This window comes from Heteronotia binoei, chromosome 3 (genome assembly GCF_032191835.1).
Source record: "Heteronotia binoei isolate CCM8104 ecotype False Entrance Well chromosome 3, APGP_CSIRO_Hbin_v1, whole genome shotgun sequence".
Taxonomy (NCBI): Eukaryota; Metazoa; Chordata; class Lepidosauria; order Squamata; family Gekkonidae; genus Heteronotia; species Heteronotia binoei.
The window spans coordinates 193,029,016-193,053,313 of record NC_083225.1 but is presented as its reverse complement, the minus strand read 5'-3'; positions in this window follow the sequence as shown (position 1 = coordinate 193,053,313).

Genomic DNA, 24,298 nt, shown 5'->3' with positions numbered 1-24,298 from the left:
GCTGCCACCACCTCCTGTGGCAGTGAATTCCACATGTTAATCACCCTTTGGGTGAAGAAGGACTTCCTTTTATCTGTTTTAACCAGTCTGCTCAGCAATTTGATTGAACGCCCATGATCTTCTTGTATTGTGAGAAAGGGAGAAAAGTACCTGTTTCTCTACTTTCTCCATCCCATGCATAATCTTGTAAACCTCTATCATGTCACCCCCGCAGTCGACGTTTCTCCAAGCTAAAGAGCCCCAAGCGTTTCAACCTTTCTTCATAGGGAAAGTGTTCCAGCCCTTTAATCATTCTAGTTGCCTGTTGCTGACTCTTCCCCACAGCTTAGTAAAAGGGGCTTTTGAGAAGGTGGGCTGCAGGCTGCAGCGCGGGCCGCAGGCGGTGGGGTGGGCGCTCGGACTCTAAGATCATTTGCGAGGACCTCCCCCCCCCCTCCCCAAGATTTCGACTGCCTACGGGCCTCGACAGGGCTGAATCCAGCACAGCGTCCTCGTTAATTACCCTTTGCTGATCACTGCACTGCGGGTTTGAAAGGGTGGCTTAAGAGAACGTAAGGGAAGCCCTGTTGCCTCGGGACAACGGCCCACCCAGCCCAACGCTTTGCAACTGGAAGGAAGGAACTGGGTTCGTATTGTGTGAGTAGAGTTTGTCAGGGGGTTTGGCCTAACAGGCAAATGAGTTCCTGCTGGGCTTTTTCTCCAAAAAAGTGCTGTGTATCAGAACCGTCTGGGGAAGTGATGCTCTGTATTCTTGGTGCTTGTGGGGGGCACAGTGGGAGGACTTCTAGTGTCCTGGCCCCACTTACGAACCTCCTGATAGCACTTGGGGTTTTTTTTGGCCACTGTGTGACACAGAGGGTTGGACTGGATGGGCCATTGGCGTGATCCAACATGGCTTCTCTTATGTTTTTATGTGACACAGAGTGTTGGACTGGATGGGCCATTGGCCTGATCCAAGATGGCTTCTCTTATGTTCTTATGTGACACAGAGTGTTGGACTGGATGGGCCATTGGCCTGATCCAAGATGGCTTCTCTTATGTTCTTATGTGACACAGAATGTTGGACTGGATGGGCCAGTGGCCTGATCCAAGATGGCTTCTCTTATGTTCTTATGTGACACAGAGTGTTTGACTGGATGGGCCATTGGCCTGATCCAACATGGCCTCTCTTATGTGACACAGAGTGTTGGACTGGAGGGGCCAATGGTCTGACCCAAGATAGCTTCTCTTATGTTCTTATGTGACACAGAGTGTTGGACTGGAGGGGCCAATGGTCTGACCCAAGATAGCTTCTCTTATGTTCTTATGTGACACAGAGTGTTGGACTGGAGGGGCCATTGGCCTGATCCAACATGGCCTCTCTTATGTTCTTATGTGAAACCATGGTGATGTCAGGAGGTGTGGTTTAACATGCAGATAATTTCTTGCTGGGCTTTTTTGCTGCTACTGTGATCTTGTAAATGTTTTGGCTACTGTGATCTTGTAAATGACCTTGGACTTGCCTTTTATGATTTTTATGGAGTTTTTTTTTAATTGATTATGTGATCTTAGGCAGATGGTGGGAGAGAAGAGGCCAGGAAGGGATGATCCAGTGTTTGGCTCTCATGGCCCTTTCTTAGATGCCCAGGATAATGCTGATCACCATTTTGGGGTCAGGAAGGAATTTCCAAAAGTTCACAGACACTTAAAACACAACACATAGAGCCTTTGGTTGTCTTTGTAAGTTTTGGCTACGGCAGTGTTTTTCCTTATGGCCTATACCAAGGGTGGCCAACGACAGCTCTCCAGTTGTTTTTTGCCTACAACTCCCATCAGCCCCAGCCAGCATGGCCAATGGCTGCGGCTGATGGGAGTTGTAGGCAAAAAGAAGAAGATGATGAAGAAGATATTGGATTTATATCCCGCCCTCCACTCCGAAGAGTCTCAGAGGGGCTCACAATGTCCTTTCCCTTCCTCCCCCACAACAGACACCCTGTGAGGTAGATGAAGATATTGGATTTATATCCCGCCCTCCACTCCGAAGAGTCTCAGAGGGGCTCACAATCTCCTTTCCCTTCCTCCCCCACAACAGACACCCTGTGAGGTAGATGAAGATATTGGATTTATATCCCGCCCTCCACTCTGAAGAGTCTCAGAGCGGCTCACCATCTCCTTTCCCTTCCTCCCCCACAACAGACACCCTGTGAGGTAGATGAAGATATTGGATTTATATCCCACCCTCCACTCCAAAGAGTCTCAGAGCGGCTCACAATCTCCTTTCCCTTCCTCCCCCACAACAGACACCCTGTGAGGTAGATGAAGATATTGGATTTATATCCCACCCTCCACTCCAAAGAGTCTCAGAGGGGCTCACAATCTCCTTTCCCTTCCTCCCCCACAACAGACACCCTGTGAGGTAGATGAAGATATTGGATTTATATCCCACCCTCCACTCCAAAGAGTCTCAGAGGGGCTCACAATCTCCTTTCCCTTCCTCCCCCACAACAGACACCCTGTGAGGTAGATGAAGATATTGGATTTATATCCCACCCTCCACTCCAAAGAGTCTCAGAGTGGCTCACAATCTCCTTTCCCTTCCTCCCCCACAACAGATACCCTGTGAGGTAGATGAAGATATTGGATTTATATCCCGCCCTCCACTCCGAAGAGTCTCAGAGCGGCTCACCATCTCCTTTCCCTTCCTCCCCCACAACAGACACCCTGTGAGGTGGGTGGGGCTGAGAGGGCTCTCACAGCAGCTGCCCTTTCAAGGACAACCTCTGCCAGAGCTATGGCTGACCCAAGGCCATGCTAGCAGGTGCAAGTGGAGGAGTGGGGAATCAAACCTGGTTCTCCCAGATAAGAGTCCGCACACTTAACCACTACACCAAAAAACAGCTGGAGAGCCAACGTTCCTTACCCTTGAGGATTGATTACCTCAGGGGGTGTGTGGCCTAATATGCCAAGGAGCTCCTGCTAGAATTCCACCCTGGCAGTGTTAAAGATTTCCTTTCCCAAGACCAGTCTCCTCCTGATCCTCATACGTTTTGTCGTCTCTGCGGATACGTACCAGGTGAGGCTGCCTCCCCTCCCGCACTGCTTCCGGAGCAAACTTGCATCCGGGAGAACTTCTGTCTGCAGGCTGAAGTGGAGTTCATCAAGGAGAATCATCAGGAGCTCCGGGTAAAGCCGTTGGAGGGGCTCCTTGGAGTCAGGCACAGAGATCAGATCGTACAGAGCCTGTGTGATCTGGGGAGAAAGAATGATGGATGCCTTTGTTTACATAGAATCGTAGAGTCGGAAGGGACCTCCAGGGTCATCTAGTCCAACCCCCTGCACAATGCAGGAAACTCACAAATACCTCCCCCTAAATTCACAGGATCCTCATTGCTGTCAGATGGCCATCTAGCCTCTGTTGAAAAACCTCCAAGGAAGGAGAGCCCACCGCCTCCTGATCTGGAAGGGACCTCCAGGGTCATCTAGTCCAACCCCCTGCACAATGCAGGAAACTCACAAATGCCTCCCCCTAAATTCACAAGATCTTCATTGCTGTCAGAAGGCCATCTAGCCTCTGTTGAAAAACCTCCAAGGAAGGAGAGCCCACCACCTCCTGAGGAATCATAGAATCATAAGAGTTGGAAGGGACCTCCAAGGTCGTCTAGTCCAACCCCCTGCACAATGCAGGAAACTCACAAACACATCCCCCTAAATTCACAGGATCTCAATTGCTGTCAGATGGCCATCTAGCCTCTGTTGAAAAACCTCCAAGGAAGGAGAGCCCACCACCTCCTGAGGAAGCCTGTTCCACTGAGGAATCGCTCTAACGGTCAGAAAGTTCTTCCTAATGTTGAGCCGGAAACTCTTTTGATTTAATTTTAGCCCATTGGTTCTGGTCCTACCTTCTGGGGCCACAGAAAAACAATCCCACCCCATCCTCTCTAGGACAGCTCTTCAAGGACATGAAGATAGTGATCTTGTCACCTCTCAGCCGCCTCCTCTCCAGGCTAAGCTTCAACGCAGGAAACTCACAAATACCTCTCCCCCCACAAACACACAGCCCCAGTGACCCCTGCTCCATGCTCCAGGCCTTGAAAATGGCTTAACTCACTTGCATAAGCCACACCACCCTGACATTATTGGAAGGTGCGCTAAATTATAACGGCTCAGCATCTACCTTAAAATGCTTCTGGAATTATGTCATCATCAGGGTTGTCAAGTCCCCCGCGGCCTCTGGTGGGGGACCTTTTTGCGAGCATCGCACACGCAGCACGGTGTTGTCACAAGTGATGTCATTGCACCGGTGATGTGCGCCAGCCGCTCTAGGAGCTTCCGGGAAAACTCTATGCTCTAGCAATCTGGGAAGGAAACTCTACGGTACCATAGAGTTTCCCTCCCAAACTGCTAGAGCGTCTGGGAAAACCATAATTGCTAGAGCATCTGGGAAACGTTTGGAGGAAGGCATTGAAAAGGCACGCGGTCCCTTTAAACGTGAGGGCCAGAACTCCCTTTGGAGTTCAATTATGCTTGTCACAACTCCTGGATCCACCCCCAAAGTCTCCTGTCTCCACCCTCAAAGTCCCCAGATATTTCTTGAGCCTGGCAACCCTAATCACATTTAAAGGGACTGCACACTTTTTAAATGGCTTCCCTCCATTGGAAATAATGAAGGATAGGGGCACCTTCTTTTGGGACTCACAGAATTGGACCCCCTGGTCCAATCCTTTTGAAACTTGGAGGGTGTTTTGAGGGGAGGCGCTGAATGCCATGCTCAAAATTTGGTGGTTCCTGAAGGACTCCTCACAAGCTTTGAGGGCCTCGGTCATGGAAGTCAGTTTGGTGTAGTGGTCAAGCGCACGGACTCTAATCTGAGAGAATTGGGTTTGATTCCCCACTCCTGCACTTGCAGCTGCTGGAATGGCCTTGGGTCAGCCATAGCTCTTGTAGGAGTTGTCCTTGAAAGGGCAGCTTCTGTCAGAGCTCTCTCAGCCCCACCCACCTCACAGGGCGTCTGTTGTGGGGGAGGAAGGTAAAGGAGATTGTGAGCCGCTCTGAGACTCTTCGGAGTGGAGGGCGGGATATAAATCGAATATCTGGAGATGCCGGGGATTCAACTTGGGACCTTCTGCATGCCAAGCAGAGGCTCTCCCACTGAGCCATGGCCCCTCTTCAGTGATTCATCAGGGTCTCAGCAGAGGTCTTTCCCATCACTTGCTATCTGGTCTTTTTACCTGGAGATTCCGGGAATTGAACCTGGGACCTTCTGCATGCCGAGCAGAGGCTCTAGCACTGAGCCACAGGCATTGCATCTCACTGAGGTCCCTCCCTCTCTGTTGTGCGGGAGGAAGATAAAAGGAGATTGTAAGCCGCTTTGAGACTCTGATTCGGAGAGAAGGGTGGGGTATAAATCTACGGTCTTCTTCTTTACCAAGTGGCCTTGATCTAACTGAGACCCAGAGCTCCATTTTCTCCCAAGAGGAGGAGGGAATCCAGAGCTGACTCTCACCGCGATGGATGTGGAGGTGGTCTGCTGCTCGACACTTTGGTGCCGCTGCAGCCGTGCCAGCAAGTTCTCCAGGAGTTGCTCTTCGACAGCATCTTCCGTGGAGAGGGACTGCCACAGCTCCGATGCATTTCTGCAGAAGGAAGGAAGGTCAGGGGTTGCAGGAAAAACTGGGAAGCTTGTAGACAAGGGCAGAAAAAGAGCCACAGCAATTGAACAACAACAACAAACCCCACTGCTATCCGCTGTGTCCCGACATCAGTTTCAGGGAGAAATGGCTTTTTACCATAGAGTTTTACCATAGAGTTTCTGGGGATTCCTAGAGTTACCCTATGCCTCTTCCAGGTTTTCAACATTGCACACCCCTCCATGTCTGTATGCCCAACCAGAGATCCTCTTCTATTACAGTTTCTATCCAGATGACCAACTCCAGTTCCCCCGGAGCAAATGGCTGCTTTGGAGGGTCGCAGGTGGACTCTACAGCATTATACCCTTCTGAGGTCCTGTGATGATGATAATGATGATGATGATATTGGATTTATATCCCGCCCTCCACTCCAAAGAGCAGCTCACAATCTCCTTTACCTTCCTCCCCCACAACAGACACCCTGTGAGGTGGGTGGGGCTGGAGAGGGTTCTCACAGCAGCTGCCCTTTCAAGGACAAGCTCTTCAGAGCAATGGCTGACCCAAGGCCATTCCAGCAGATGCAAGTGGAGGAGTGGGGAATCAAACCCGGTTCTCCCAGATAAGAGTTCGCACACTTAACCACTACTCCAAACTGTGCTCCCCAAACCCCACCCACCCTGGGCTCCCCCCTCCCTCCCAAATCTCCAGGTATTTCCCAACCCAGAGCTGGCAACCCAAACCCCATCCCTCCTGCTGGTGGCCAGGCCCTGCTTGGCGATGCTATTGTGGGCATGCAAGCCCCTGCCCTTCTGCGCCTGTCTATCCAGTTTCCCTGCAGTGCCCAGCTGCATGAACACACATGAAGTTGCCTCATACTTGGTCCATACAGGTCAGTATTGTCTACTCAGACTGGCAGCTGCTCTTCAGGGTCTCAGGCTGAGGTCTTTCCCACCACCTTCTGCTTGGTCCTTTTTAACTGAAGATGCCGGGATTGAACCTGGGAGTTTCTGCATGCCAAGCAGATGCTCTGCCACTGAGCCACTGAGGTTCTTTCCCATCACCTCCTGCCAGTTTGGTGTAGTGGTTAAGTGTGTGGACTCTTATCTGGGAGAACTGGGTTTGATTCCCCACTCCTCCACTTGCACCTGCTGGAATGGCCTTGGGTCAGCCAGAGCTCTCTTATCTGGGTGGACTGGGTTTGATTCCCCCCTCCTCCACTTGCAGCTGCTGGAATGGCCTTGGGTCAGCCACAGCTCTCTTATCTGGGAGAACCGGGTTTGATTCCCCGCTCCTCCACTTGCACCTGCAGGAATGGCCTTGGGTCAGCCAGAGCTCTCTTATCTGGGAGAACCGGGTTTGATTCCCCACTCCTCCACTTGCAGCTGCTGGAATGGCCTCGGGTCAGCCAGAGCTCTCTTATCTGGGAGAACCGGGTTTGATTCCCCGCTCCTCCACTTGCACCTGCAGGAATGGCCTTGGGTCAGCCAGAGCTCTCTTATCTGGGAGAACCGGGTTTGATTCCCCACTCCTCCACTTGCAGCTGCTGGAATGGCCTCGGGTCAGCCAGAGCTCTCTTATCTGGGAGAACCGGGTTTGATTCCCCACTCCTCCACTTGCAGCTGCTGGAATGGCCTCGGGTCAGCCAGAGCTCTCTTATCTGGGAGAACCGGGTTTGATTCCCCCACTCCTCCACTTGCACCTGCTGGAATGGCCTTGGGTTAGCCATAGCCCTGGCAGAGGTTGTCCTTGAAAGGGCAGCTGCTGTAAGAGCTCTCTTAGCCCCACCCACCTCACAGGGTGTCTGTTGTGGGGGAGGAAGGTAAAGGAGATTGTGAGCCGCTCTGAGACTCTTCGGAGTGGAGGACGGGATATAAATCGAATATCTGGAGATGCCGGGGATTCAACTTGGGACCTTCTGCATGCCAAGCAGAGGCTCTCCCACTGAGCCATGGCCCCTCTTCAGTGATTCATCAGGGTCTCAGCAGAGGTCTTTCCCATCACTTGCTATCTGGTCTTTTTAACTGGAGATGCCGGGAATTGAACCTGGGACCTTCTGCATGCCAAGCAGAGGCTCTGCCCCTGAGCCACAAGCATTGCATCTCACTGAGGTCCCTCCTCTCTCTACACCCAACATTCTCTATGCTGCACTCCTCAACTTCCAGGAATTTCACATCCTGGAATTGGCAACTCTTATGTCTTCCAGGAGAGCCCCATGGTGCAGAGTGGTAAAGCTGCAGTACTGCAGTCCTAAGCTCTGCTCACGACCTGTGTTCGATCCTCAGCAGAAGCTGGGTTCAAGTAGCCGGCTCGAGGTTGACTCAGCCTTCCCTCCTTCCGAGGTCAGTCAAATGAGTCCCCGGCTTGCTGGGGGGAAAGTGTAGAGGACTGGGGAAGGCGATGGCAAACCACCCCATCAAAAGTCTGCCGTGAAAACGTTGTGAAAGCAACGTCACCCCAGAGTCGGAAAAGACTGGTGCTTGCACAGGGGACTACTTTTACCTTTTTAAGGCTGTGATTGTTCTCTGCCATGTACTCCCTTTGATCTACAGCAGGGGTGGCCAATGGTAGCTCTCCAGATGTTTTTTGCCTACAAGTGGCCACGCTGGGGCTGATGGGAGTTGTAGGCAAAAAAAAAACACATCTGGAGAGCTACCGTTGGCCACCCCTGATCTACAGTGTTCCCAGAATGCCAAGGACTGGGCACAGTGCCTCAGAATGAGGCCAAAGGGAGGAACTGAGTACCTGTCCGGAGGGAAGGAGTGCTCCAGAAGAGCAGAGATGACAGTGTCCAAGTGCTGAGCCTTACTGGCCATCAAGCCCACCAGTTTCATCACCAGCCTCCTGGCGCTAGGCCGGCGGATCAGGTCCAGACGGCTGCAGATCCCGTCCATAATGTCAGACACCTGGAAGCAGGAGAGGAAAGAGATTAGAAGGGACTTTCAGGAGGGCAGCCATGTCGGTCTGCTGGAGAAGAGCTAGATTCGAGTCCAGCGGAGCCTCAGAGACCAAAAAGATCCCCCGGGTATGACCTTTTGAGAGTCAAAGTTCCATTTGCAAGGTTAGGAGGGAGAAGACAGCTGTCTTGGGTCTTAGCAGGCCTTTGCAGATGACTTATTGAATCAAAGAATCATAGAGTGAGAAGGGACCTCGGGGGTCATCTAGTCCAGCCCCCTGCACAATGCAGGAAACTCACAAACACCTCCCCCTAAATTCACAGGATCTTCATTGCTGTCAGATGGCCATCTAGCCTCTGTTGAAAAGCCCAGAATCCTAGAATCATCAAGTTGGAAGGGACCTCCAGGGTCATCTAGTCCAACCCCTGCACAATGCAGGAAACTCACAAACACCTCCCCCTAAATTCACAGGATCCACATTGCTGTCAGATGGCCATCTAGCCTCTGCTTAAAGACCTCCAAGGAAGGAGAGCCCACCACCTCCTGAGTTGGAAGGGACCTCCAGGGTCATCTAGTCCAACCCCCTGCACAATGCAGGAAACTCCCAAACACCTCCCCCTAAATTCACAGGATCTTCATTGCTGTCAGATGGCCATCTAGCCTCTGTTTAAAAACCTCCAAGGAAGGAGAGCCCACCACCTCCTGAGTTGGAAGGAACCTCCAGGGTCATCTAGTCCAATCCCCTGCACAATGCAGGAAACTCACAAACACCTCCCCCTAAATTCACAGGATCTTCATCGCTGTCAGATGGCCATCTAGCCTCTGTTGAAAGCCTCCGTTTAGACTTTCCCTAGGAAGAAAGGTTGAAGCGCTTGGGGCTCTTTAGCTTGGAGAAACATCAGCTGAGGGGTGACATGAGAGAGGTTGACAAGATTATGCATGGGATGGAGAAGGAAGAGAAAGAAGGACTTTTCTCCCTTTCCCACAATACGAGAACTCGCAGGCATTCAATGAAATTGCTGAGCTGTTGGGTTAGAACGGATAAAAGGAAGTGATTAACACGTGGACTTTACTGCCACAGGAGGTGGTGGCAGCTGCAAGCATAGCCAGCTTCAAGAGGGGATTGGATAAAAATATGGAGCAGAGGTCGTTAAGTCGCTCTCAGCCATGGAGTATAGATGGAACTCTCTGTCTGCGGCAAGTGATGCTCTGTATTCTTGGTGCTTGTGGGGGGGGGGCAACAGTGGGAGGGCTTCTAGTGCCCTGGCCCCACTGGTGGACCGCCTGGTTTTTTTGTCCACTGTGTGACACAGTGTTGGACTGATGGGCCATTGGCCTGATCCAACATGGCTTCTCTTATGTCATGTCTAGGGCAGTGATGCTCTGTCTTCTTGGTGCTTGGGTGGGCACAGTGGCAGGGCTTCTAGTGTCCTGGCCCCACTGGTGGACCTCCTGATGGCACCTAGGGCCTTTGGCCACCGTGTGACACAGAGTGTTGGACTGAATGGGCCATTGGCCTGGTCCAACATGGCTTCTCTTATGTTCTTACGTTCTTATGACTGTTCACCCACTGGGGAAGATACTGGGAAGGAGGACTTGGTGGAGAAGTTATGGTTCAGTGGGAGGATTCACGCTTTGCATGGCAAAAGTCCCAGGTTCACTCCCAGATGCCTCTGGGTTCAAGAACAACCTCAGACAGAACTGCTGTTCTATCTAGACTGGATGGGCCATTGGCCTAGGGTTGCCAATCCCCAGGTGGGGGCAGGGGATGCCCCGGTTTGGAGGCCCTCCCCCCGCTTCAGAGTCGTCAGAAAGCGGGGGGGTGGGGAGGGGAGGGAAATGTGTGCTGGGAACTCTATTATTCCCTATGGAGATTTATTCCCATAGAAAATCATGGAGAATTGATCCGCGTGTATCTGGGGCTCTGGAGGGGCTATTTTTTGGGGCAGAGGCACCAAATTTTCAGTATAGCATCTAGTGCCTCTCCCCAAAATACCCCCCAAGTTTCAAAAGGATTGGACCAGGGGGTCCAATTCTATGAGCCCCAAAAGAAGGTGCCCCTATCCTTCATTATTTCCTATGGAAGGAAGGAATTGAAAAGGTGTGCCGTCCCTTTCAATGTGATGGCCAGGGCTCCCTTTGGAGTTCAATTATGCTTGTCACAGCCTTGATCTTGGCTCCACCCCTAATGTCTCCTGGCTCCACCCCCAAAGTCCCCAGATATTTCTTGAATTGGACTTGGCAACCCTACATTGGCCTGTTATCCATCCTTGGACCAAAGGAGGCCAGATGGGCCAGGGCCTTCTCAGTGGCAGCCCCGATGTTATGGAATGCTCTCCCAGAGGCCACGGGAGCCCTGTGGGACCTCTCCCAATTCTGCAGGGCCTGCAAAACCAAACTTTCTCAACAGGCCCACAACAACGTGGGAGGACGCTGCCACTGCTACGTCGCTGAAACAATATCATCTGTAAGACCACCAGTAGAGTAATAAAGGGAAAAGAGAACTGAGATATGGAGAAACCTCACCTTCTCAATTTCGGCCCCACAGTTGCGCGCCATGCTGCCCAGCAGGCCCTCTGTGGTCGAGATGCTGCCGCAGTGCTCTGTCAGGCCATCCAAAGCGGTCAGGATGAAATCGGTTCTCTCTCGTGGGTTGAAGTAGACGCCAAAGACCTGGAGGGAAAGGCAAGGAAGGAGGGCCAAAGAGAGGGCCCTGCTACGATGGCTGGAGTGACTGCAATGCCTGGACACTAGGGGCCGCTACAACACTCTAACGGTGTATAGGTGGGCCATTGGCCTGATCCAACATGGCTTCTCTTATGTTCTTATGTGACACAGAGTGTTGGACTGGATGGGCCACTGGCCTGATCCTTCATGGCTTCTCTTATGTTCTTATGTGACACAGAGTGTTGGACTGGAGGGGCCACTGGCCTGATCCAACATGGCTTCTCTTATGTTCTTATGTGACACAGAGTGTTGGACTGGAGGGGCCACTGGCCTGATCCAACATGGCTTCTCTTATGTTCTTATGTGACACAGAGTGTTGGACTGGATGGGCCATTGGCCTGATCCAACATGGCTTCTCTTATGTTCTTATGTGACACAGAGTGTTGGACTGGAGGGGCCATTGGCCTGATCCAACATGGCTTCTCTTATGTTCTTATGTGACACAGAGTGTTGGACTGGAGGGGCCACTGGCCTGATCCAACATGGCTTCTCTTATGTTTTTATGTGATACAGAGTGTTGGACTGGATGGGCCATTGGCCTGATCCAACATGGCTTCTCTTATGTTCTTATGTGACACAGAGTGTTGGACTGGAGGGGCCACTGGCCTGATCCAACATGGCTTCTCTTATGTTCTTATGTGACACAGAGTGTTGGACTGGAGGGGCCACTGGCCTGATCCAACATGGCTTCTCTTATGTTCTTATGTGACACAGAGTGTTGGACTGGATGGGCCATTGGCCTGATCCAACATGGCTTCTCTTATGTTTTTATGTGATACAGAGTGTTGGAGTGGATGGGCCACTGGCCTGATCCAACATGGCTTCTCTTAAGTTCTTATGTGACACAGAGTGTTGGACTGGATGGGCCACTGGCCTGATCCAACAGGGCTTCTCTTAAGTTCTTATGTGACACAGAGTGTTGGACTGGAGGGGCCACTGGCCTGATCCAACAGGGCTTCTCTTATGTTCTTCTGTGACACAGAGTGTTGGACTGGAGGGGCCATTGGCCTGATCCAACATGGCTTCTCTTATGTTTTTATGTGATACAGAGTGTTGGAGTGGATGGGCCACTGGCCTGATCCAACATGGCTTCTCTTAAGTTCTTATGTGACACAGAGTGTTGGACTGGATGGGCCACTGGCCTGATCCAACAGGGCTTCTCTTAAGTTCTTATGTGACACAGAGTGTTGGACTGGAGGGGCCACTGGCCTGATCCAACAGGGCTTCTCTTATGTTCTTATGTGACACAGAGTGTTGGACTGGAGGGGCCACTGGCCTGATCCAACAGGGCTTCTCTTATGTGACACAGAGTGTTGGACTGGATGGGCCACTGGCCTGATCCAACATGGCTTTTCTTAAGTTCTTATGTGACACAGAGTGTTGGACTGGATGGGCCACTGGCCTGATCCAACAGGGCTTCTCTTAAGTTCTTATGTGACACAGAGTGTTGGACTGGATGGACCACTGGCCTGATCCAACAGGGCTTCTCTTATGTGACACAGAGTGTTGGATTGGATGGGCCACTGGCCTGATCCAACATGGCTTCTCTTAAGGTCTTATGTGACACAGAGTGTTGGACTGGATGGGCCACTGGCCTGATCCAACAGGGCTTCTCTTATGTTCTTATGTGACACAGAGTGTTGGACTGGAGGGGCCACTGGCCTGATCCAACATGGCTTCTCTTCAGATGGTGTGGCGGTCAGAGTGTCCCACAAGACTCTGGGGCTGATTACAGACCGGCAGTTTGGGTCGACTCAGAGATGTCTCTTAAGTCGACCCAACAAATCTCTACAGATGGCAACCTCTGCTGGCCGTCCTCCCATCCTCCAGGTGCCTGAGACCGGCTCAAAAAGCTACCACTTCCAAAGTGGTAGCAAATCTTTGACCCGGCCATCAGTCGTCTGCCCGCCAGCTGGACGGGGAAGGGCGCAAGTGAGGCAACTTGGTGGTGTGGAACTGCCAAGCCGCCCCAAGCAGTTCCCAGGTTTTCTTTCCTTAAGTAACTAATCAGAGCACTGGAGCACTCGTGTGCACGAGCGCTTGCCCCCAATGGGGAAAAAAGGGGAATTCAGCTCCTAGGGCACCTTCCCATGCAGCGGTGCCCAGCTGCCTCACAGACGGGGTGGGGCTGCGTCGTTGGAGACTGTGTGGAGGCCCTAGGGCGGCTCTTTTTGAGCCCCCTCAAAATGTCCGTCTGTTCTCAGCCTGGGAGACCCAGATTCAATTCCATGTTTGGCCACGAAGTTTATTAAGGATCCTTGGAACAATGACTGTCTGTCAACCTGACCTACCTCACAGGATTGTGAAGATCAAGGAGGGGAATGGGGACTGGTATTTGCTGCCCTGAGCTGCGGAAGGACGGGGTAAAAACGGAGAGGGAGAAGGGCCGTTGGTGAGGCTGACTCCTCTGTTGCAGCCGATTACCTCTGCGACTCGGGAGGGGTTTTTGAGGAACACCAGCGGGTTCCACGATTCCAGGAACTCCTTGTGTTTCCTCCGGATGATTTCCGAATGGATGCTCTTCTGGTCCAGTTTTGCGACTGAAACACACCAGGAATGCAAAGGTCATTCTGTTCCATCATTCAGCATAAATTCTGTCCATATCGTGAGGGGGACCAGGATAGTTCTTTGCAGAAGGTGCTGGATCCTTGGCCCACAGCCCTCTCTCAGGCCCCAGACAGCAGGAAGGCCTGGTGGGACGTGCTCCTATTAGAGATCAGGGCCCTACCTGATCTACTACCTATTCCTAGGGCCCGGAAAACGAAGCTGTTCCACCAGGCCTGGGCAGTGGGCACCCATAGTACGACCGTTTTCCCACACAGCTTACCTCGGAGTGACGTCCCTCTTCACTGCGCAGCGTCTGCTCGGATTTCCCACCATCTGCTCCGGAGGAGCAGGAAGAGCCGCGGCTTTTGCGTCGCTAACATAAACTGGGTTTTAGCGATTTACATTTGCGACGCAGAAGCCCTGGCACTTCCTGCTCCTCTGGAGCAGATGGTGGGAAATCCGAGCAGACACTGCGTGGTGAAGAGGGACGTCACTCTGAGGTAAGCTGTGTGGGAAAACGGTATACATCAAGTCTGGCCTCCCTCGTCACAGAATTTCATCTTCTCTCAGGCCCAGTGATGCCTTGATGTACCATCGGTTCCAGCTCTCTTTCTATTATGGTCTGGCTACTTTGTCTTCCACGTGATCTGAATAATTTCAATTGTGTTATTGCTTTTACTGCTTTAATTGCTAATTGTGTTGTTAATTATCTATTGTTACTGCTCTCTGATTGAGCTTGTCGTACTCCAACCTGAGCCTCTCGTGGGATAGGGTGTGTGACGGAACGGCCCTGGTTTGCCTACCAGACCCCGTTTCCCTTTTTGGAGGGAGCTATTTCTCCTCCGGCAACTTGGGCTCGCTGCCACCACCTGCTCAGTCTAGGGGTTTGGATTGAGAGGAACAGGACTCCCAATCCCCCTCTCCAGCTCTGAGGCCAGGCCTCAAGGTCCTCTGCCACCCTGTACTTGGGTATCACAGAGACCTCAGCACTTCTTTGGGGAACCCCTGGAGGATTGGCACCTTATCCAACTACATGCCTTCCCTCTTTCCCCAGGGCCTCCTTCATAAAGCAGCGTGGTCTAAAGTGGTTGGGGATCTATGTGGTACAAAGTTTGACTGCCAGCATTCAAAACAGTAAAAATATTTAATTAGAAGAGAAAAAGAAAAGAAAAGAAAAAAAAGCAGTTGCATGTAAAAGTTTAGCACAGCACAGCACCTGAACAGCAACCAGAAGGACAAATAAAAGGTGGATTTAAACGCATCCTCTTGTCCCTGGTCTAACCTTGCCCTGCCTTGTGGGTGACTTCCTCGGTCTGACTGCCTGGAGTCCACTCTTCCTCTGCCTCTTGAGAAGGCCTCTCCCACAGTCTGGAGCCCACAGACTGACAACCTCTCTCCTTGAGGGCCAGCCGTGAAATGAACTTTTCCCGCCTCACTCCAATAAAAAAAAAGAACTTCCTGCCCCTCTAGGAGGCTTTTCCCCTAGAGTTGATGGTTTAACTCCGGAAGGGAGGAGGGAGTGAAGGGAAGGCTAGGCCACAAAGCCTGCCTTAGCAGTTTCATGTTCCCTCCCAACCAAGCACCACCATTAACTCAGATGGCGTTTCTCCACAGGGTGGAATAGAAATTAACAAATAAATAATAAAATAAATTAAAATAAATAGTACCCGGCTCCCCTTTTCCTGCCCTCCAGGGTTAGCCGTATGGGGCGGTGGTTGGCGGCGTCAGCTAGCTCACAACTTTTTAGCCTCTAGCTCACACATCTTTGTCTTAGCTCAGGAAAAATGGCTCTCGAGCACACTAATGTATGCAGCAGCTCACGACTGTAATCCCAGGAGCTCACCAAGTAGAATTTTTGCTCAAAAGACGCTGCAGCTTAGAGGGGACATTGGTGGTTAGACCAGGAAGATCTGAGTTCAGATCGATGACCGTGAGCTAACTATTCCCTTTCATCCCAGCCCACTCTACAAGATTGATGTGAGGATAAACGGGAGGAGAGATTATGGGTTGCCAGCTCCAGGTTGGGAAGTTCCTGGAGATTTGGTGAGTGGAACGCAGGAAGGGCAAGATTCAGGGAGGGACCTCAGAGAGATACGATGCCATAGATTCCACCCTCCAAAACAGCCATTCCCCTGCCCCCCTCCAGGGGAACAGATTTCTGTTGACCAGAGATCAGTTGTAATTCCAGGAGATCTCCAGGCACCACCTGGAGATTGGCAACCCTAAATGTGACACTGCCAAGAGTCTTACTCTTCTGGCCCAGCACTACGGAGAGCAGGAGATGGACGCTCTTGGCAGCCTTGGAGCTGATCGACTTGACGGAGTCCCCACAGCACGTCCCCAGCACGGCGACAAGATGGCCCAGCCTGGAGAACTTGGACATCGTCTGAGGGGAGGGAGAAGAGGGGCAGAATGAGGAGCAGATCCAAGAAGGGCGCTCTTTGTCTGCACCGACCTCCTAGGAACTGTCTTCCTCTTCTACCTACAGGAACTTCAAGGCACTTCCGGACGGGCTGTTCTTAGCACAGTTGGCAACCGATACTTTGGAAGGCGATAAGCTTGGCCCCATCTCTCCGTGTCGGAGCTTCCGCCTCCAGTTACGCTTTTCAACACAAAAGCCTGGCCCTCATTTTTTAAAAAATGAAAGCCTCCCTCTGATTGTCTGGGACAGAACAGAAGTCTCCAGCTGAGGGGCCGTGGCTCAGCAGCATAGCATTTGCTTGGTGTGCAGAAGGTCCCTGGTTCAATGCCCCCACCCGGTGAGCCGCCGCAGCAAAATGGGGGATAAAATCTCAATTTCAAATTAGAAAATCAAATATATTAGAAAAATGGCTTTCTTTTCTGAACAGCCCATGAAGAAGAAGAAGAAGATTATGATGACGTTGGATTGATATCCCACTCTCCACTCTGAATCTCGGAGTCTCAGAGTGGCCTATGATCTCCTTTCCTTTCCTCCCTCACAACAGACACCTTGTGAGGTTGGTGGGGCTGAGAGAACTTTTACAGCAGCTGCCCTTTCAAGGACAGCTCTGCGAGAGCTCTGGCTGATCCAAGGCCATTCCAGCAGCTGCAGGTAGAGGAGTGGGGAATGAAACCCAGTTCACCCAGATAAGAGTCTGCACACTTAACCACTGCACCAAACTGGCCCTTTCAGGGATAAGCTCTACGAGAGCTTTGGCTGACCCAAGGCCATTCCAGCAGCTGCAGGTTTGATTCCCCACTCCTCCACTTGCAGCTGCTGGAATGGCCTTGAGTCAGCCATAGCTCTCTTATCTGGGAGAACCGGGTTGGATTCCCCACTCCTCCACTTGCAGCTGCTGGAATGGCCTTGGGTCAGCCAGAGCTCTCTTATCTGGGAGAACCGGGTTTGATTCCCCACTCCTCCACTTGCAGCTGCTGGAATGGCCTTGGGTCAGCCAGAGCTCTCTTGTCTGGGAGAACCGGGTTTGATTCCCCCACTCCTCCACTTGCAGCTGCTGGAATGGCCTTGGGTCAGCCAGAGCTCTCTTATCTGGGAGAACCGGGTTTGATCCCCCACTCCTCCACTTGCAGCTGCTGGAATGGCCTTGGGTCAGCCAGAGCTCTCTTATCTGGGAGAACTGGGTATGAATCCCCACTCCTCCACTTGCAGCTGCTGGAATGGCCTTGGGTCAGCCAGAGCTCTCTTCTCTGGGAGAACCGGGTTTGATTCCCCACTCCTCCACTTGCAGCTGCTGGAATGGCCTCGGGTCAGCCAGAGCTCTCTTATCTGGGAGAACCGGGTTTGATTCCCCACTCCTCCACTTGCAGCTGCTGGAATGGCCTTGGGTCAGCCAGAGCTCTCTTATCTGGGAGAACCGGGTTGGATTCCCCACTCCTCCACTTGCAGCTGCTGGAATGGCCTTGGGTCAGCTGTAGCTCTGGCAGGAGTTGTCCTTGAAAGGCAGCTGCTGTGAGAGCCCTCTCCAGCCCCACCCACCTCACAGGGTGTCTGTTGTGGGGGAGGAAGGTAAAGGAGATTGTGAGCTGCTCTGAGACTCTGAGATTTGGAGTGGAGGGCGGGATATAAATCCAATATCTTCTTCTTCTTCTGTACGATGGTGTTGAGTCCAGAACAGGAACCAGTTCATTGCCAGAGGTTGAAGGCTACTCACGTCCAGTTTGACTTTTGAGGCGACGAAGTTCAGCAGGGAGGCGCAACTCCAGATGGCTCTCTCGCGCTGGTCGGCCTCCGAGGACTGCAGCCAGGAAACCATCAGCTGAGCCAATGAGAGAGAGCACAGAAGTCAAGCTCTTCATGGGGACTGTAGCTGCTCCTTCTTCCCCAAGCTCCTTCGGAGAGTCCGTATCCAAGAGAGGGAGGGAAGGTGGCATGAGACAGGCCAGTCTTGTCAGATCTCAGAAGCTAAGTAAGGTCGGTACTAGGAAGGGAGACCACCAAGGAAGGCTCTGGAGAGGAAGGCCATGGCCAAGCTCCTCTGCTTCTCACTGGCCTTGAAAGACTCTTGCTGGGGCCACCATAAGTCTGGGAAGGGAGACCACCAAGGAAGACTCTGTGGAGGAAGATGATGGCCAACCATCTCTGCTTCTCACTGGCCATGAAAGCCCCTTGCTGGGGTCACCATAAGTCTTGGAAGGGAGACCACCAAGGAAGACTCTGCAGAGGAAGGCCATGGCCAACCATCTCTGCTTCTCACTTGCCTTGAAAGACTCTTGCTGGGGTCACCATAAGTCTTGGAAGGGAGACCACCAAGGAAGACTGCAGAGGAAGGCCATGGCCAACCATCTCTGCTTCCCACTTGCCTTGAAAGACTCTTGCTGGGGTCACCATAAGTCTTGGAAGGGGGACCACCTAGGAAGGCTCTGCAGAGGAAGGCAATGGCCAACCACTTCAGCTTCTCACTTGTTTTTAAAGCTCCTTGCTGGGGACACCACAAGTTGGAAGCTAAGCAGGGTCAGTACTTGGATGGGAGACCACCAAGGAAGGCTCTGCAGGGAAAGGCGACGGACAGCCACATCTGCTTCTCATTGGCCTTGAAAGCCAGGAGTCGGCTGAGTCTTAACGTCACTTGACACACATATCAAGGGACTTTTCCGCATTCTCATTGTCCTTGCTTGTGTGTTTCTGCTGCTTTTTTGAGAGGGGGGGGGGAAAGGGGGTGTCCCACACTGGTTTTGCTTCCTCTAGTGGTTGATTGGCTATTACATTGCTTTATGAGAGCCATAAAAACTTGCAGCTTAGATCTACCCAAACTACTGCCATTTCGTAGGGCCTGCAAGATGGAGCTGTTCTGCCGGGCCTACGGTTGAGGCAGCGGGCATCCTTTTATTCCATCATTTTGCCTCCCTTGTGGTGACATCGTGCTCTACTGAAGTTCTATCCTATTGTTATTACCATCATTTAATGTGGGCCTATAACTGGTTACTTGACATGTTGTGCCCCGGTGGTGCATTTGATTTATGGTTTTTACTGTTTAATTTTAATGCGGTGTTTTAACTTTGATCTGTAGCTTTTAATTGTTATTTTATATGTTTTGATCTGCCTTGAGCCCGTTTACGGGAAAGGGCGGAATATAAGCCTACTAAATAAATGAATAAATATAGAATTTTAAGAGTTGTAAGGGACCTCCAGGGTCATCTAGTCCAACCCCCTGCACAAGGCAGGAAACTCACAAACACCTCCCCCTAAATTCACAGGATCTTCATTGCTGTCAGATGGCCATCTAGCCTCTGTTTAAAAACCTTAAAAACCCACCACCTCCTGAGGAATCATAGAGTTGGAAGGGACCTCCAGGGTCATCTAGTCCAACCACCAGCACAATGCAGGAAACTCACAAACACTTCCCCCTAAATTCACAGGATCTTCATGGCTGTCAGAGGGCCATCTAGCCTCTGAAAAACCTCCAAGGAAGGAGAGCCCACCACCTCCCGAGGAGGAAGCCTGTTCCACTGAGGAACCGCTCTAAGTGTCAGGAATCACAGAGTTGGAAGGGACCTCGAGGGTCATCTCGTCCAACCCCCTGCACAATGCAGGAAACCTACAAATACCTTCCCCTAAATTCACAGGATCTTCATCGCTGTCAGATGGCCATCTAGCCTCTATTTAAAAACCTCCAAGGAAGGAGAGCCCACCACCTCCCGAGGAAGCCTGTTCCACTGAGGAACCGCTCTAACGGTCAGGAAGTTCTTCCTAATGTTGAGTCGGAAACTGTTTTGATTTAATTTCAACCCGTTGGTTCTGGTCCTATCTTCCGGGGCCACAGAAAACAATTCCACCCCATCCTCTATGGGACAGCCCTTCAAGTACTTGAAGATGGTGATCCTCTCACCTCTCAGCCGCCTCCTCTCCAGGCTAAACATCCCCAGCTCCTTCAACCTTTCCTCATAGGACTTGGTCTCCAGACCCCTCACCAGCTTCATCATCCTCATCTGGACCCGTTCCAGCTTGCCTAGATCCTTCTTAAACTGTGGTCCCCAAAACTGAACACAAGACTCCAGGTGAGGTCTTACCAGAGCAGAGTAAAGCGATACCATCACATCACATGATCTGGACACTCTGCTTCTGTTGATACAGCCCAAAATTGCATTTGCCATTTTAGCCACTGCATCCCACTGTAGACTCACGCTGGACATAAAGCAATGTACTATCAAATTGACCACTAGAGGGGGTAAAACACATGTGGAACAGGACCTCCCCCCCAGAACATGTGTGTGTGTGCGCGCACACACCTGGAAGTCATGGCGACCTCTGGCGACTGACCCCTGCTGGGGGCCTGGAGGATATTCAGAGAGGTGGCTAAATCAAGCCTGCCGCTGCCTCCCACCTCTGGTATTTCAGGGAGGTCTCCCGTCCAAGTACTTGCCAGAGTCAACCCTGCTTAGCATCTGAGATCTGATGAGATCGGGCTTGCCTGGGCTACCCAGGGCAGGGCCGTAACCTACCTTTTTATGCTTCATACCTGCAAGATCCTCTCAAGTTCCGAAGGAACTGGGTTTTCCATCATCAGCTGCTGGAGCATCTCACTGAAAGTCTGGTACGTGCCGATGAAGAGGCCCTGAAATACAGTCAGGAGGTACAGTGTAAAGCACAGAACCCAGGGATTCCCCAGAATTCCCAGCTCATCTGCAGGCTACAGAGAGCAGCTTCCCTGGAGAAAAGGACTGCTTTGGAGGGGGGACGCTCTGGCACTGCACCCCACTGAGGTCTCTGTCCTTCCCAGGTTCCATTCCCACATCTGCAGGAGTTTCCCAACCTGGATCTGGCAACCGGGGAGGGGGCACTTGGAAACTACGGTTGCCAATCCCCAGGTGGGGCAAAGAAGGGAAAGAAACATGGAGAGGTTGAAAACCTGGAGATAACCACGTTGCCGATGTGTTATTGCTACGCACAATACGCTAAATCAGGGGTGGCCAATGGTAGCTCTCCAGATGTTTTTCGCCTACAACTCCCATCAGCCCCAGCCAGCATGGCCAACGGCTGGGGTTGATGGGAGTTGTAGGGGGAGGCACAGTGTGAGGGGTTCTAGTGTCCTGACCCCACTGATGGACCTCCTGATGGCACCTGGGATTTTGGCCACTGTGTGACACAGAGTGTTGGACTGGATGGGCCATTGGCCTGATCCAACATGGCTTCTCTTATGTTCTTCTGTCTGGGGCAGTGATGCTCTGTATTCTTGGTGTTTGCGGGGTGGGGCACAGTGGGAGGGCTTCTAGTGTCCTGGCCCCACTGATGGACCTCCTGATGGCGCCTGGTTTTTTTTGGCCACTATGTGACACAGTGTTGGACTGGATGGGCCATTGGCCTGATCCAACATGGCTTCTTTTATGTTCTTATGTGACACAGAGTGTGGGACTGGATGGGCCACTGGCCTGATCCAACATGGCTTCTCTTATGTGACACAGAGTGTTGGACTGGATGGGCCATTGGCCTGATCCAACATGGCTTCTCTTATGTTCTTATGTCTGGGGCAGTGATGCTCTGTATTCTTGGTGCTTGGGGGAGGCAGAGTGTGAGGGGTTCTAGTGTCCTGACCCCACTGATGGACCTCCTGATGGCACCTGGGATTTTGGCCACTGTGTGACACAGAGTGTTGGACTGGATGGGCCATTGGCCTGATCCAACATGGCTTCTCTTATGTTCTTCTGTCTGGGGCAGTGATGCTCTGTATTTTTGGTGTTTGCGGGGTGGGGCACAGTGGGAGGGCTTCTAGTGTCCTGGCCCCACTGATGGACCTCCTGATGGCACCTGGGTTTTTTTGGCCACTATGTGACACAGAGTGTTGGACTGGAGGGGCCATTGGCCTGATCCAACATGGCTTCTCTTATGAAAGTGGAGGGAGGCATCCTGTCCAGCCGGCAAGATAAACCTTTTGGGTACCTTTGTGTATTGAAAACTGGAAACATCTGTGCCTCCTTCTTCTGGGGCCGTCTTCAGAGGCGAGAGGGAGAAGACGCTCTTGAAGAAAGTCCGGAGTAGGATGCCCTTCTTGTAGGAGCCCATGGCCTTTGTGACGTGTCTCTTGCTGGGGGAAATGAAGAACAGGGCTGCCAGTACAGTCAGCGCTCTCTCCTAGTAGCTGGTCAGCGCCTGGGGCAGCTTATGCCCCTCTTAGCTGTCCCGAGGCAACTTAGAATCATAGAATGATGGAGTTGGAAGGGACCTCCAGGGTCATCTAGGCCAACTGCCCCCATAATGCAGGAACTCAAAAATACCTCCCCCCCCACACACATACATCCTTAGTGAGCCCTGCAGGCTCCATGCCCAGAAGATGGCAAAAAAACCCTCCAGGATCCCTGACTGAAGTGGTCTGGAGAATTGCTGCCTGACCCCAAAGTGGCCATCAGCACTTCCCTGGGCTGGTAAGAAGGGGCCACGAGAACCAAGCACTGATGCAGCTCTTCCTGCCCTCCCTCTCACGATCTGCCGAAGTTCACAGGATCCTCATTGCTGTCAGATGGACATCTAGCCTCTGCTTAAAAATCTTCAAGGAAGGAGAGCCCCCCCCCCAAGGAATCCATCCATCCATCCATCCATCCCTCCCTCCATCCATCTATCTATGAAACTGAAAAACCCCAAAAGAGAGAAAAGATTTTGTAGAATAAGGCATCATCTTCCCCGGTGTTAAAACTGAATGTGCATCACAGGTTTTTGAGCCCTAGATGTGGGAGGCAGAAAATGGGCTCCCAATAAACATAGAATCGGAAGTATGTGGGAGGCTGGTGATGTCTCTGCTGTCCAAAAATGGCAGGCAGAACGGCCAAGGAGGTGACTAAAACACTCTGCCTTGGTCCCTGTTAAAAATACAAGCGCCCCCGAGTACATGGCTGCTGCTTCATTAGCGTGGCAAAAAAAAGAAATGCAAATTAGACTAATCAAGTCAGCAAACTGGTGATTAGAAACTCTCTGAACTCCATTGCCTTATCTCACTGCATCAGCCTCCTTTTGAGAATGTGTTGTTCTTCAGCGGCTGTTGGTGGGTGAGTGTATAAAATACCTTTTTTTCATCATCGTCAATGACAAAATCACCTAAACAAGCCTATAACGTTTCAAATTATTCCCCTATAGATCAATATGAAACTGAGGTGGACGCAATATGGTGTCCTTTAATAACATTTAGGGCGGTAAAGGATATTGTTCTTAAAAAAACATATTACAAATCAATGATATATTTTAGTTTGAATTATAAATAACAAGCACCCTTTAAAATAATTATGTACCCATAATCCTTAATACTGAATGTGCACTCACACAGAAAGACAGAGAGGGAGAGAGAGGAAGGGAGAGAGAGCCCTACCACTACGCAAACTACTAGGTGATTGCCTAGGGCACCGACCTTCTGGGGGCACCAAATTGGATACCCCCCCCCCCCCGTGCGACTCAGTGACGTTATCAGTGCAAGGGGGGGGGGACGCCAGAAGTTAGCCTTGCCTAGGGTGCCAGACAGTCTAGAACTGGCCCTGTATGTGTCTGTCTGTCTGTCCGTCTCTGTCTCTCTTTGTCTATCATCCTCATCCATCCATCCATCCATCCATCCATCCATCCATCTATCTATCTATCTATCTATCTATCTATCTATCTATCTATCTATCTATCTATCTATCTATCTATCTATCTATCTATCTATCTATCATCTATCTATCTATCTATCTATCTATCTATCTATCATCTATCATCTATCATCTATCATCTATCTATCATCTATCTATCTATCATCCATCCATCATCTATCTATCTATCCATCATCCATCCATCATCTATCTATCTATCTATCTATCTATCTATCTATCTATCTATCTATCTATCTATCTATCTATCTATCTATCTATCTATCTATCTATCTATCTATCATCTATCTATCTATCATCTATCTATCTATCATCCATCCATCATCTATCTATCTATCTATCCATCATCCATCCATCATCTATCTATCTATCTATCTATCTATCTATCTATCTATCTATCTATCTATCTATCTATCTATCTATCTATCATCTATCATCTATCTATCTATCTATCTATCTATCTATCTATCTATCTATCTA